At 36.4% G+C, this 15,397-nt stretch overlaps 1 long non-coding RNA gene across 3 annotated transcripts; it reads right to left on the bottom strand.

Annotated features, from left to right (window-relative positions):
• Positions 1–3,198: 3,198 nt before the first annotated feature.
• LOC129926929 (uncharacterized) lies at positions 3,199–10,528 on the bottom strand. 3 transcript variants are annotated; one of them, XR_008778634.1, is made up of 5 exons: positions 6,536–6,821; positions 6,215–6,291; positions 5,463–5,516; positions 5,189–5,327; positions 3,199–3,699 (listed from the first exon to the last, which is right to left on the bottom strand). It is a non-coding gene; the product is annotated as an uncharacterized LOC129926929 (long non-coding RNA). The 3 variants fall into 3 exon arrangements; XR_008778635.1 differs by lacking the exons at positions 5,189–5,327; positions 5,463–5,516; positions 6,536–6,821 and adding an exon at positions 10,435–10,528 and having other exon boundaries at positions 6,191–6,291; XR_008778633.1 differs by lacking the exons at positions 5,189–5,327; positions 5,463–5,516 and having other exon boundaries at positions 6,191–6,291.
• Between the last annotated feature and the right edge of the window lie 4,869 nt (positions 10,529–15,397).

Genomic DNA, 15,397 nt, shown 5'->3' with positions numbered 1-15,397 from the left:
TTGAACCTTTGGGGCACCACACAAGATCTGTTGACCGTATTTCTCTATTCCTCTCAGTCTCTTGCCTTGAATATAATTTTTCCCAATGACAGGCCTGTCCATTCTTTTATGTTGTCTTACCATCGCTTTCTCTCTCTGTATATCTATAATAAAGCCCGCCTCTTGCCTTCTTAATTTACCCCCCCCCCCTCTTTATAGTTAAGAGCTCCCAATCCTCTCTGCATGTAATGCCCTCCTCTTCCCCATGTTATTCATCAAATTCTACTCACCACCTCCCTCTCTACTTCTTTAGTCGTCCCCATCTTTCTCTCTATTTTATTTCTTTCTGCCATATATTAACACTTCTCTTTTCTTTCTATTCTTTCAAAAGAAGAAGAAGGAACAAAACTGGGATGTTCGTTCTTAAATGAGTGTCGTCACTGTTTATGTATGATGCAATACTCGACAAGGTAAATACCCGCATTTTGATGTAGTAACAGACACACCCTCGTTCTGTTCTTAAAGCATCAACTTTTGATGCTGTCAAGTTGTGGTGAAGAGCTCTTTGAATATTAAAAAGACACGACAACTACACCATTAGATCGATAGCTTAAAGCGCATTATCATAGAAGGAGATCTAGATCTATGGCTTTTTGTTTTTTCTCAACAGAGGCGGATATCCCATCGTTTCAAGAAAACAATCTTACATCTATGGCTTTCTGTTTTATCTTAACAGAGGCGGATATCCATAATTCCAAGAAAAACATCTTTGATTTGTTGCATGAGTGGCAGATAAAACCGAGAAGCTACCCTGGGGGATTTAAGTTCGAATCTTGACATGAGAGGCGCTGTCTTTGGTGAGAGTCTAATGGTAACATGGAAACCTTCTCACAGATACCCCCCGCCACACACACAGAGGCACACACACACAAAGAGAAAGAGAGATGGAGAGACAGAGAGTTAGAGAGAGAGGTCCATTATAGAGATTGTATCACAATTCACTGAGCTGGCTACAGTATGGAAGTTGCTAATTAAAAACAAAACAAAATAGAAAATATTTGTGAATTTATTTTCAGTTTACAAGAAAATTAAAAGTAGTCTGACTATGACTTATATAACTTTAACTTATTTACCATCTTACCGAGGCACTGTGGCTGAGTGGTAAAGCGCTTGGCTTTTTAACCGGAGTTCCCGGGTTTGAATCCTCGTGAAGACCGGAATACTTAATTTCGGAACTATTGAGCGCCTCTGAGTCCACCTCCCCCACAGCTATAATGGGTACCTGACATTTGTTGAGGAAAAATCAAAGCCCTTGGTCGTTGTGCTGGCCACAAGACACACTCGTTAACCATAGTCAGAAACAGATGACTTTTACATCCCCTGCCCTATGAATTGCAAGGTCTGAAAGGGGAACTTCACTAAACTTTACAACGTATTTTATATCTTATCAGTCATCATCACTTATCATCATATGTTTCAACGTATTCATTCAAGATTTCATCTTATAATTTATCTCATTTATTGTAACTAATCTTTCATTATAGCTTACCTTTTATCCTGTCTTTTCATGTATCTTATCTTATCTTATATTCATCTTATTTTTATCCCTAACCTTATCTTATCTGTATCTTTATATTATCTTATTAGTTGCAGACTTCAACTCTACTAAGTCGTATGTTTTCCTGATTCTGGCAACTCGCACCTAGCTCTAACGTTAGGAGTAAGAAGGAACACTTATATAAATCTGTTTTAGTTTATGCATTAGTGCCTTTACCACTAAAACCAACGACACATAATTTATAAAAATAAATAATTGAAGTGCTAAGCATAGGAACCGCACTGGCGTGATTCTTCTATTTTTTTATGCTGCTTATGTATATAACAATTAATATTACAAAAAGATACTTTGGACATTAAAGATTTTAAAAAAATAGTTACAAATACGTAGGACAGTGTCACTATTTGTTCAACCATCACAATATATGTCTACCATTTCAAGTTATATGATAGCTACACACATTGTTATATCAAAATATAACAAACGCTATATTAATGTTAGAGATGTGCATACCACTCTCAAAACACCAATCACTAGTTAATAGCAAACGCATTTTCCACACTGGGCGTGGTGGTTAAGAGTTAAGGCGCTTGGCTACTGAACAGATTTGTCTTGGAGTTCGAATCTCAGAGAAGACTTTGCTTATTAAGGCCGCCCCTGAGACCACCAAACTCTTAATGGTAAAGTGGCTTGTCGTTGTGTTGACCACATGACACCATCGTCAACCGTCGGCCAGAGTTCCGATACTTATAAATAAAACAATATAATAGTTAGTTGCCCTGGGTCTAACTATTAACATTAATGATGGGTATCTTTTTCATTCAATTAAAAACATTAAAATGTGTCAAGCGTTGAGATTATCTCATAGGAAAAACAGGTGTGGTGGCTTAGTGGTAAAGCACTTAGCCTCCAAACTAAGGGGTCCAGGATTCCAATCTTGATGAAGACTGGCAATTCGAATATCGGTATTTCTATGATGCCCCTGAGTCTTATGAGTAACTTATGATAGATGGGGAAATTTATGGTGTGTGTTTGTTGTGCTGGCCACATGACATCCTTGGTAACCATCGGCCATAGAAACAGATAACCTTAACATCTTAACATATCGCAGTGGTAATTCTTTTTTTCTCACATCAAAAAGTTGTCTGTTGTACATTATTTAGTTATGGCAAAGTATGTAGGTCACAGCTGGGGCTGCGTAAACACAGGAAATACTTCATTCCTCATTAATCTTCGGACTCGTAGAAAAGCCTTATCATTAGTTTGATTATGTTTCAAAGGAAAATTTTCTGTATAGGTTTTTGTTCAGTGGGCTATTTAACTACATGATATACAGGTTATCCAGAAATAATTTTCCGCGTTCAGATTTAATTATTCATTTTCGCCATTTATATTTCTCTGCCCTGTTACGATTAAACTTCAATTATGTTTTTGTTTTAAGTAGAAAATATTATAAATGGTATAGATTTTTTATATTACACCAAATAAAGTTAAAAAAAAAAAAATTAAGTTAATTTTTGGGGTCACATCAACGATGGTATCATCAATCAGGACAGAATGATTCTCTGTAAAGGCTGCTATTTATTTTTATTAACAACAATTAGCATTTTACTTTTCATTAAATATACAAGCAAATATAAATATACAAGTATACAATTTTGAATGAGAAAACAGATTTAGAAGAAGAATATAACCAGAGATAATATGAACATTTAGAAAATATTACCAACATTATGTCAAACATTTAAATATATTTAACTAACCAAAAAAAAAACCAACAAGCTAACATAGGAGTTCAATGGTGCGATGCATTTCTATTATTGGACACTTCTAGATGACAATTGTCTTCTTCCTCCTTAAAAACAATTTCAAGGCCTTGCATTAGTCTTCAACAAAATGACAGGCTTGTTTTGTTTGACATGTTTCGGATGTTCCTTCAGAGTTGAAGATAGTTTACTTCCTAGTCCAAACCTCCCGCAGGACGACGGGGGATGATAGCTGGCAGGGTTTGAACCCTCGACAGTCGATAAATCCGAACGACAGTCCAGCGCGCAAACCGCACGACCAGGCAGCCATCCAATTGAGTGCCTCGGGTAATCAAAAGGGAGTCCTCGAAGAATGAGGAACATTTGGCTGATTTATTTCAGTTGTTTGTTGCTTCTCTAAAAAAAAAAGGAAAGAAAGAAAAACAACATTTAAGTAGGACAACATTCAAGGGGGACAAAATTAAAGTGTTGCAACATTCAAGTAGGACATTTAAGCAGGACAACATCCAGGAAGGACAACATTCAAGCAGGACAACAACTAAGTAGGATAAGTGAGACCAGGAAAAAAATTTTCGAAATAGAAATAGAATGATTTAAAAAAAAACATTAAAGAAGGACAACATCCAAGGAGGACAACATCCAAGGAGGACAAAATTAAATTAGGACAACATTCAAGTAGGATATTAGAATGATATAAAAAAACATTAAAGGAGGACAACATTCAAGTAGGACAACATTCACGTAGGACAACATTCAAGTAGGACAACATTCAAGTTAGACAACATTCAAGGAGGACAACATTCAGGTAGGACAACATTCAAATAGGACAACATTCAAGTTAGACAACATTCAAGTAGGACAATATTCAAGGAGGACAACATTCAAGTAGGATAATATTTATGTAGGACAACATTCATGTAGGACAACATTCAAGGAGGACAACATTCAGGTAGGACAACATTCAAATAGGACAACATTCAAGTTAGACAACATTCAAGTAGGACAATATTCAAGGAGGACAACATTCAAGTAGGATAATATTTATGTAGGACAACATTCATGTAGGACAACATTCAAGTTAGACAACATTCAAGTAGGAAAACATTCAAGGAGGACAACATTCAGGTAGGACAACATTCAAGTAGGACATATTCAAGTTAGACAACATTCAAGTAGGAAAACATTCAAGTAGGATAACATTCATGTAGGACAACATTCAAGTAGGATAACATTCATGTAGGACAACATTCATGTAGGACAACATTCATGTAGGACAATATTCAAGTAGGACAATATTCAAGGAGGACAACATTCAAGTAGGATAATATTTATGTAGGACAACATTCATGTAGGACAACATTCAAGTTAGACAACATTCAAGTAGGACAACATTCAAGGAGGACAACATTCAGGTAGGACAACATTCAAGTAGGACATATTCAAGTTAGACAACATTCAAGTAGGAAAACATTCAAGTAGGATAACATTCATGTAGGACAACATTCAAGTAGGATAACATTCATGTAGGACAACATTCATGTAGGACAACATTCATGTAGGACAATATTCAAGTAGGACAACATTCAAATAGGACAACATTCAAGTAGGACAACATTCATGTAGGACAACATTCAAGTAGGACAACAGTCAAGTAGGACAACATTCAAGTAGGACAACATTCAAGTTAGACAACATTAAAGTAGGACAATATTCAAGGAGGACAACATTCAAGGAGGACAACATTCAAGGAGGACAAGTGAGATTAGAAAAAAAAAATTCATTGAAGTAAATATAAAACATTTTTTTTTCTTCAGATTTTACTTGGGCTAATTTATAGAACAAAATAATTGCTAATGAGAGACTAATTGTGAAGCTAGATACTTACCTTAATTCTTGAAGCTCCCGTTTTAGAAGCTGGAGGAAAGAAAATGTGTTTTATAAACAAAGTCTTAAGTTGTTTTTTTTTTTACAATTTCAATTCAATGTTGTGTTTGGTCATTCTTTTTCAGAGCCATTTTTCGATTCTGAAGAGAAAACATATTTGTTAAAATTATTATGTTAAATTATGTTAAAACATGTTCGTTTCAAATTTTAATTCTTATCTTATAGATTACAAAAAAAAATATAATTACGCTTTGATAGTAAAAGATATAACTTACGTCCTTCGCTTGTTTAAGCTGCTTATTCTTTATTTCTTGAGAATGTTCCAGCTCCTGAAAAGAGGACAATTTCAAATATATAAACCGTCTTGGAAGATATAAGCTACATTTAAATATAATTGGGCAAGACAAAGTTCTAAACAAATTTCTCAAACACGTTTAGAGTTTTAAAGAGCTTTAACATAATATTTCTCCGGTTACCAAAGACATCTTTACAATCCTTAACAATGGGAAGTAACTGAAAATTTTTAAAGCTTTTTTCTTCTATTCAAATATATTTTTAAAAATAAAAACTACAGCTAGAAAAAATAGAGAAAAGAAAAGAATCTTCCAGATTGAAAATGGTTTATATGAAAGATTAGAATTATCTTAAAATTAAAATTTGTAGCAGCGAGACTTCTAGAGATCTGTAATTTAAAAAGTATAAAGCAAGCATATTGAAAGGGGACTTTCGAAGAGTTCTAAAACGGTTTAGGACTAGAACCATAAGTTCCCGACCGCAGAACGAAGGAGCTAATGGGCTCAAAGTGAACCTTTCAGATCTACGGTCCAAACACCTTTATTTATCCACAACAAATGCTAGGTATCCATTAAACATTTAAAGTCCGTCTTCACCGGGTCTTGAACTCAAGACCCCTTGTTTCAGAAGTCAAGCCCTTTACCATTCAGCCATCACACCCATTATTTTAAATCAAAGATAAGATAAGATGATAGACTAATAATATTACCATGAAATTAGTCAAATAACTTACAGCATACTTTATCTTTAACTTTGCCAGCTCTGCTTCAACTAACTTTAGTTTTTTAGTCACGCCTTCTTCACCCTGGGCTGTAACAGAGATATCATTTTAGTAGTCTTATCAAAAGCTTACCACTTTTACTTAAACATTGTGCAATTACTGCTTCATTGCACCCAGGATTTATCCAGGTAAAGAGCACATCGTTATTGACAGAGGCGTAGTGAGCAAAGCGTGCACCCGGCTAAAGGTACACTATTGGCGCCCCCCGCCCCATGAACATCACATAGAAATATAGACTTGTTGATAAAATGTATTTAATAATAATAGGCCTACTGTTGTAATCCTATTGGCGACGCGATAGAGTTAACTGTGTACAATCAGCTGACACATGTGACACAGGCCAGTAATACAGTTTAGCGTACTATGTCGACGGACAAAGGACAATACTGGTATGACGTTTGCACGTAAATATGGCCCGTGTTGCGGTCATGTGATCAGAAGCCTTGGTGGACCAGAGACAGAGTGTGTAATGTAGTGTAATTTCAGTATAGGACAGCGAGGAGGCCGGGACTGTTGACCATGCAATCGGTCCTAGTGGAGTCCTCGAGTAAAACGTACCAATCCAGGAAGAGATACAGTAGTTTAGTTTAGTACGGCAGTACGGTGATGTACAGTGAAACATTTGTAGTCAGTTTATTGTGCTGCCATTGTGTTGTACTACTATACTTTGGAACTCTAGTTGTCAAGTTCTTGAGTTTGATGTGTGTATTGAGCAGTGTTTGGAAAAGGCCTGATTTAAAGAGAGAGAGAGAGAATCGTACTAATACAATACAAATAACCTTATAATGTATTACCTAACAAAAATATCTACAATAATTGTATTTTTTGAAGCCTTTCTGTGTGTGGCGCCCAGTGCATCGTGCCCCCTTGCCCCCCCTATCACTACGGTTCTGGCTCTCAATAAGCTCCAGTAACACAATACACAGGTGTGCCTCAAGGAAGTCTTAGGTCCACTGATGCTTCTAATATACACATAGGACCTACCAAATGGCATTAATTCAGGAACAAAAAGGCAGGTTATTTGCAGATGATTTCATACTATATAGAGCAATAAAAAACTACACAAAATACTTGTCACACAATTGTAGATAGGTCAAGGTTATTCACAAAATGTAGAGAACTTTGTACTCAAATTACATCCCCCCTTTATGACGCATAAAAAAGTTCCCCTTTCAGACCTTGCGATCTATAAGGGCAGATGATGTGAAGTTCATCTGTTTCTGTGGCATATGGCAACAGGGGTAACAGGGGTGTCATTTGGCCAGCACAACGACCAAGAGCCTTTACTTTTCCCCAACTAGTGTGAGGTACTCATTAGAGCTGGGTGGACTCAAAGGCGCCCATAGATACCGAGAATAAAAGGGTTAGTCTTCAATAGAAAGCTGGAACCTCTGGTTTGGAAGCCAACCGCTTTACCGCTCAGCCACCGCGCTTCTGCTATGACACATTGAAAGGACAAAAGTACCACACATACCTTAATAGCAGCTGCTTATCTGAAAAAGGGGAGGGACTTGGTAACATGAACTCTCACAGCGCCAGATAGAAGCCAAGGGATAGATGATAAACGTATCATGGAATCCCAATAGGGTCTTTTAACAGAAATTGTTATACATCGAACAAGCCCTAAATTAAAACTCTATTTAGCTTTTGTTAGCCCAACATTAAATTAATTTGGGACAACCCCCTACCCCCCAACCCACAAGTCGTTAAAAAGAAAGATAATAAGATGCACTCCGCCGGAGTGTTTCATGGGCCTCGGAAGCCAACAGAAATCAGATGTGCCCACAGTTTATACATATAAAAAATGCTAATATATAAAAGTAATAATTATAAATATCTATAGAAATCATTTACATTTCTGATTCTTATCTGTTATGAAAAGAAGGTAAACAAACATTGTCTCTACATGTCATTCTTAAAAGTTTAAAGTAAACGAAGATTATTCTTATTGGCAATATTTCGAAGTATTCAATCAATTACAAACTCAGACCAATACTTATTTCATACTATGAGTATATATATGGCTCCTTTTGTCTCGAAAGGCAATGGATGCGCCCAAGTGAGTCACTGGTTTTGGCTTAATCTTGAGACGGGGCAGAATCTGGTGTGGCTAATCAAGCCAATTCTAGAACGGCAGACTTTGCCACAATTCGTACATTTGTATGCCTCTGATTTAGGGCTAGCAGACAGGGCAGCTTTCTTTTTTTCCCTCTTGATTAAAGCCGCTTCAATTCTTTTGTTCTCAGCAAGGGTTGTCCCAGCACGCACAGTCTGTCTCCATGCACTCCGGTCTTTGGCTATGTTTTCCCACATACTTTCACTGATGCCTGAGGCTCTCATGTCTCGCTTGCAGACATCTCTATATGTTAGTCTTGGGCGGCCCTTGGGTCTGACTCCTTCCACAAGCTCAGCATATAAGATATCTTTCGGGATTCTACCATCTGGCATGCGGGTGACATGTCCGAGCCAGCGTAATCTCCTTTGTGTCAGGAGAGCATACATGCTGTTCATATTGGCCAGTCTCAAAACTTCCTGATTGGAGACATGGTCCCTCCAAGAGATGCCCATTATGCGTCTCAGGCAGCGCAAGTGGAAACTATTCAATCTGTGCTCTTGGTACATGTATGTTGACCAGCTTTCACTGCCATAAAGGAGAGTGCTCACAACACAGGCGTTGTAGACTAGGATTTTGGTCGCTGTGGTCAATTTACCATTTTCCCAGACGCGCTTGGAGAGTTTTGCCAATGCTGTGGTAGCTTTTCCTATCCTTTTTGTCAGCTCGATGTCTAAGTCTAGGTTACTGACAATTGTTGAACCCAAGTAGGTAAATTCCTGCACCACTGAAAGGGTGTGGTTCCCAATTTGTATTATAGGTATTTCTGCAACGTCTTGTGCCAGGATTTCGGTCTTGGAGAGACTTATAGTAAGGCTAAACTCTTGACAAGCAGCTGCTAAGGCGTTCACTAGCTTCTGTAGACCTCCTTGTGAGTGAGATACGAGTGCCGTGTTGAAAGTGTTGGGTTAGCTTGAGACAAGATGGCGAGTGTAACAACAGGTGAAGCCCGTGCTTTGACTGAGAAAAACACGTTTTTTTTTTAAATTAATTAAAGAACAATTTCCCAACCATTAACTTCATTAAAGCTCCAGAGTACACACCTTAAGGAGGCGAGGTGGCTGAGCGGTAAAGCGATTGGCTTATGAATCTGGGGTCCCGGGTTCAATTCCCGGTGAAGACTGGGATTTTTATTTTGGGATTCTTGGGTGCCTCTGATGGGTACCTGACATTAGTTGGGAAGACACCCCATGACACATATATATAAAAGCTTATATTCAGCATAGTTATATCAATTAGCAGTTTGGGTCAGTCTTATTAAATGTGTAATAGATCTAGACTAAAAATAAAATGCATTTATAACAATCAATTAATGTGAGGAGGCACGACTACGTTATTTCAAATTCATGGCTCAAGCCTTCTCAACACTGTAACCACTCTCCTAGAGGAGAGCTTATGATCATGGACGCTTGTAATGCCTATTGTTTCTAAAGTCTCGACCTACTTTTAAGGTTTATGTTCACTAATACTTAGACTATGACCTAAAAAGTTGACTGATTCAGCTTTTTTAAAAATTAATTCTTGTGTTGTCGGGTAAAAGGAAATAATTGTGCACAATTTCAGTTTGATCCGAAATTGAGTGTGGTAGATATAACGTGTACAAACTTTTACCAGACGGACACACAGACAGCGTGAGTTGATGTAAACGATCTAATAAAATCATGTAAAGGCAAAATATTGTTGTAACCCTGCCTTGCTCCAGTGCTTGAGGTGCGCACTAGCGCACTGTTGAACGTAAACAGAAAGATACTAGAATGGAGAGAAGAACAGTGCATCAGGGATTGTGAAGAGTCTGAATGTTTGGGAAACTAAGAGGCCAAGATTTGTGCTGCCTGAAGGTTGTAGTAGGGAACTGGAGCGAAGCGGGGAAGGCTGTCGTTGGTCCACATTCGGGTTAAGTATCAAAGGACTGGTATAATTAGTAGTAAGACTGAGGAAGCCTAAGGGTGTTATGTGTTTGCCCTAGTGAATCAACACACGTATTTATTTCCTGTTATACTGTGTTGAGTTGCATGCCTATTCGTTGAGTGCCTAGCCGAGAGTTGCAACAATATTTTACCCCATGCTGGGACTGAAAATTCTGCACAGTGTTGCTACTTGCTGGTCCACGGCTACTTCCTCTGCCTCCTTCTATGCTAAAAAAAATGAAATTAAAATTATTGCTAACAGAAAATTCAGCTGCGGTTTCAAAGAACGAAATTGATTAATTAGTACTAATTTGTTAATTTCTTGATTTGTTCGTCTATTGTCATCGACTATGAATAATTATGCTAAAAATACAACTTGACCCGAGAATGGGAATAGGGAGAAAAAACGTGCCAAATGGCAATGAAGGGATGAAATCCACAAATACAGCATTGTTGCATTTATTTCCCTTACTTCTATATAAAACAAAATAATAAATCACCAAAAATTAAGTACCTATTTTGATAATTTTTTAAATTGATTAATGTCTTGTCAGGTTCAATAAATAATTGTGCAAGGTTCTAACTTGATCCGAGAATGAGAAATGGGAGATAAACGTTCAAACATTTTACCAGAGAGACAGACTGGGTTCATATAAGCTTCGGGCTCAATACCCAGTTGGGAATATTCATCTCAAGAATGTCTTCAAACCTATGGTTGGGATGTCAAACTAAATACTTCAAAACAGTACTGAGAAAAGAGTTGATTAATAAACAAAGGTTTCTGTGCTGCAGTAAACACAACTCTGCCCGAGTCGGGTTTCGAACCTCGAGCCCCATTTATAGGTAGCCAAGCCAAGCACAATTCAGGCGCACTTAGCCTCTCGACCACACTTCCCATCATTGGATAAGCATGCTTTTAGATTAAAAAAGAATTGTTCATTATTTTCATTTTACTGCGTAACACCTATGGAGCTACGATGACTACAGTTTATGAACTGTTGGTTTACATAACTTACCAAACAGCTAAACTTGTGCCAAGTGTTACACCTGAATTAAATTTAAAAACAAGAAAATAAAAGATAAACTTGAAAAGAATAATTGGGTTTTCATGTATCCGTAGTGGGAGGCTCGGTGGTTGAGTGATAAAGGGCTTGACTTCCGAACCGGGGGTCCCGGGTGTCTCAAATGATGTTCCACCTTAAATGGTTTCATAGCGACTTAAATTAAAACTTTGTTACATAAAAAGCTCAAATAAAACAGCTTATTTGACAGGGAATGTCAATGAATGACAAGACGAATACCAGAGACTGATTGAATGGTGTAATACTGGGTTCTTACTTCCTGAAGTGCTCTAGACACGTGACGAGACAAACACTATACGACTGACTCAACTCCGTTCAGCAGACAACATGAAGATTTTATTTACAACATAATAATAATATACTGCACTCCTTGTTAGTGCTACAAGTCAAGAAATAATAATCATATCCGCATAACAGCGGTATCAAAAGTATCCAATACGTTAACAACAAATCACGTCCGCATCTCAGCGGGTAACAATAAGAACAATTACTACTAGTGACACTGGAGCTTCAACTATAGATATCCATTGAAATACGAATAATACCTTAATATTCAATAAGCACATACTGAAATCAACTCTCAAATATTATTAATCATATATACATATATATACATATATATACACCAGTCCAGGAAGAAACGTCCAACCTTCCCGGACAGGGAGCAAGACCTTACTGACTTGACTTGACTGAACTCAAAGTCAACTTTATTCATTCTACTTCCTGTTTTCTACATCAGGAATTCCACGTGTCTTTTCAACTATTAACATGACGTGAACTTAAGATCATGCAATGTCAACTAAGACTGTGACATTACGCCCTTTCCCTCAAAAAAAGATTTTGAAAAAATCTTTTAAAATTTAAGTAATAATACTATTATATGTATAGTCACATCTTTTGAGAGAAAAACTAATTTATACAAATGTAGAATTTATTCTACAACATCTTGCACATGTCTTATCATGCTATCAAAAAATTTGATGAGACTAATATATGGTCTCATTTGACCTTACAATTTTTGAAAAAAATATTTGTCTGTGTAGACAATACTCATAGTTGTCAACATTACTCAAAAAGCAAGTGTTTCTTCTTTACACAAAATTTCAAAGTAAATTCTTTATCCCCAATAGAATGCTTTCAATATTAATTTTACAACAGAGTGAGAGCAGCCGTGAAAAATGCTCGTATACTAATATACTTAGTTTATCCAATCAGGTTACATAATCAAATGAAAAATATTGACAATGGTTACATGGTCAAATGAAAAAATATTGACAATGTTCTTTAAAATAAATCAATGCAAGTGAAATATCTCTATAATAAATATGTATGTTGTCTCAATGGTTTGTGTACGAAAATAATGACAATGTTTTGACAATGCAACTAAATCATGAAAGTCAAGAAAATATATTCTTTAATGATGATTTATGGGGAACGTCTAAATCATCAAAGTCATAAGCATATTAAAGTATGAAGGTCGTTATCATGATATTCATTAGGCTCATATGTCTTACTGTGAGCTCAAGTTGCTTTACAAATGTATAAGTTACAATCTTCTCTCAAAAAATGAATAAGCTTTTCACATTATGTAACATCAAATATATTACTTCGAGCCATTAGTAGTGTTCTAATAGTCTTCATCAGTCAAATACAATGTTCTTTTCAAAAATCAAATATATTACTTTGAGCCATTAATATTGCTCCAATAGTCTTCATGAGTCAAGTACAATGTTCTTTCAAAAAAATCAGTGCTTACATCATATATCAAATATATTGCTTTGAGCCATTGATAATGCTCCAATAAATTTCTCATATTAAATACAATATTCTCAAAAAATCAGTGTCTACATCACACATTATATATATTACTTCATGAGCCATCAATAATGCTCCAATAATTTTCTCATATCAATACAATATTCTTCTCAAAAATCAGTGTCTACATCACACATCATCAAGTATATTACTTCACGAGCCATCAATAATGCTCCATTAGTTTCTCATATTAAATACAATCTTCTCCTCAAAAAATCAGTGATTACATCACACCTTATATATATTACTTCATGAGCCATTAATAATGCTCCAATACTTCTCATATTAAATACAATCTTCTCTTCAAAAAATATTTGTCTACATCACACATCAAATATATATTGTAAGATGTTATATGTGCAGTGAAAAAATGAAAAAAAAAAGAAAATTAAATTAATAAGAGAATAAAGAGATAAATTAAAGGATAAGTGACAAACACAAAAACAATATAGATAACAATACAGTCTGCTTTAAAAGAAATCAATAAATAGAAGACTTTGACAGAAGAATCACAGATATGTAAATGCGAGACTTACACAAACAAACAATATGAATACAAAGAGAAATCACACTACGGTTGTACAAACAAAACTAAATACGACTAAACAAAAAATTTCTAAATGATCTAGAAGTCCCTACTGAACAAGGCTGGTCTACTCGGACCTTATTAGGACTAGGAGAACAAAAAGAAAATCCCTAAAGATCCCTATCAGATGAAGTGAAATGGAACGGAACAAATAAATTGTGCCGCTTCAGTCTCAAAACATAAGACAGACCCACGCCGACCGCCCTTTAAGGTAACAAATATAAAAAATGAAAATCAGATTAATATGGTTCCAAGAGTTATCTATCACTAACTCTCTATATAATCAACTTCAATTACTGCTATACCACAGCAAAATCAATGTACTTTATTAATCATATATCCAATTCTTAATTATTACTTACAGATTCTTTATTTTGTAGACTAGTGTAGATTCATCCCCTTCTCTCTTGTAGCTTGTCAAATACAAATACAGCTTTAGTAGTTCAGTAATAATCCATGGGTAAGGTAGCTAAGTAATCCGATTGAGAATACACATCAGTGTGAGCATCAAAGTAGTAGTAAAATAATCCAGTCATATGCCATAAGATGGCTCAAATGCTCAAGTAATGTCAAAAAAAATATTTCCGCTTGACCTTTACAATTAACACAAGTCCAACAGGTAATCCAAATAATCCAAAAAGATAATCCAAAAGGTAGGTGTAGTAATGCAGGCACGTGTTTCTTCGGCGTACAACGATGACTAGGAGAAGGCCAATAGGTACAAGTTAGTCCAACTTCAACGTCAAAGATCAATAATCCAAAAGTACTTGAACATTCGTATAAATAATTCAAATAATCCAACAGTACTTAAGTGGAAAACTTCAGCTTAGATAATCCAAATATGTAACGTCTCTGAAAAAACAGAATGACCATAAGTGAACAGAGGTCTAAATGGAGGACCTTCTGTATAGCAATGTAAGGTGAAACCTCGACAATGCAAGAGCGTGTCAAAAGTTGGTGACGAGCGCTCACGTGGAAACGATGTATCATCTGTCTTCAGGCGACGCCTTGAATTTTTCACCCACACAAATGTATCAGCTGTCATCGAGCGACGCCTTGAGTTTTTCACCCACACAAATGTATCAGCTGTCTTCGAGCGACGCCTTCAGTTTTTCACCCACACAAATGTATCAACTGTCTTCGATTTCTGCCGATGGTGATGTCACGCCGTGCTAAATCTCAAGATGTCGACAATAGTGGAGAAATAAGCATTGACCAGGTTTAAAATATACAAGCTATTGATGTTAAGTTCGAATTGGTCAATGATAAAGTGGACTCTAGTACATACGGGTCAGGTCAACCGGTGAAAAAGTGCAGGCTCAGGTTAGTTCAGGTTAGTTCAATGATGATCTACTTGAATACTTGTGACTGGTTTCGCTTGAGTGGTGTTTGAGTTGAGTCCGTGCGTGTCTAGCACACAACATACTGTCCACCAAAAATGTCAATGAATGACAAGACGAATACCAGAGACTGATTGAATGGTGTAATACTGGGTTCTTACTTCCTGAAGTGCTCTAGACACGTGACGAGACAAACACTATACGACTGACTCAACTCCGTTCAGCAGACAACATGAAGATTTTATTTACAACATAATAATAATATACTGCACTCCTTGTTAGTGCTACAAGT

The sequence above is a fragment of the Biomphalaria glabrata genome, chromosome 6 (genome assembly GCF_947242115.1).
Source record: "Biomphalaria glabrata chromosome 6, xgBioGlab47.1, whole genome shotgun sequence".
NCBI classification, from domain to species: domain Eukaryota; kingdom Metazoa; phylum Mollusca; class Gastropoda; family Planorbidae; genus Biomphalaria; species Biomphalaria glabrata.
The sequence above is the reverse complement of the archived record's forward strand: the minus strand, read 5'-3'. Positions and strand labels throughout refer to the sequence as shown.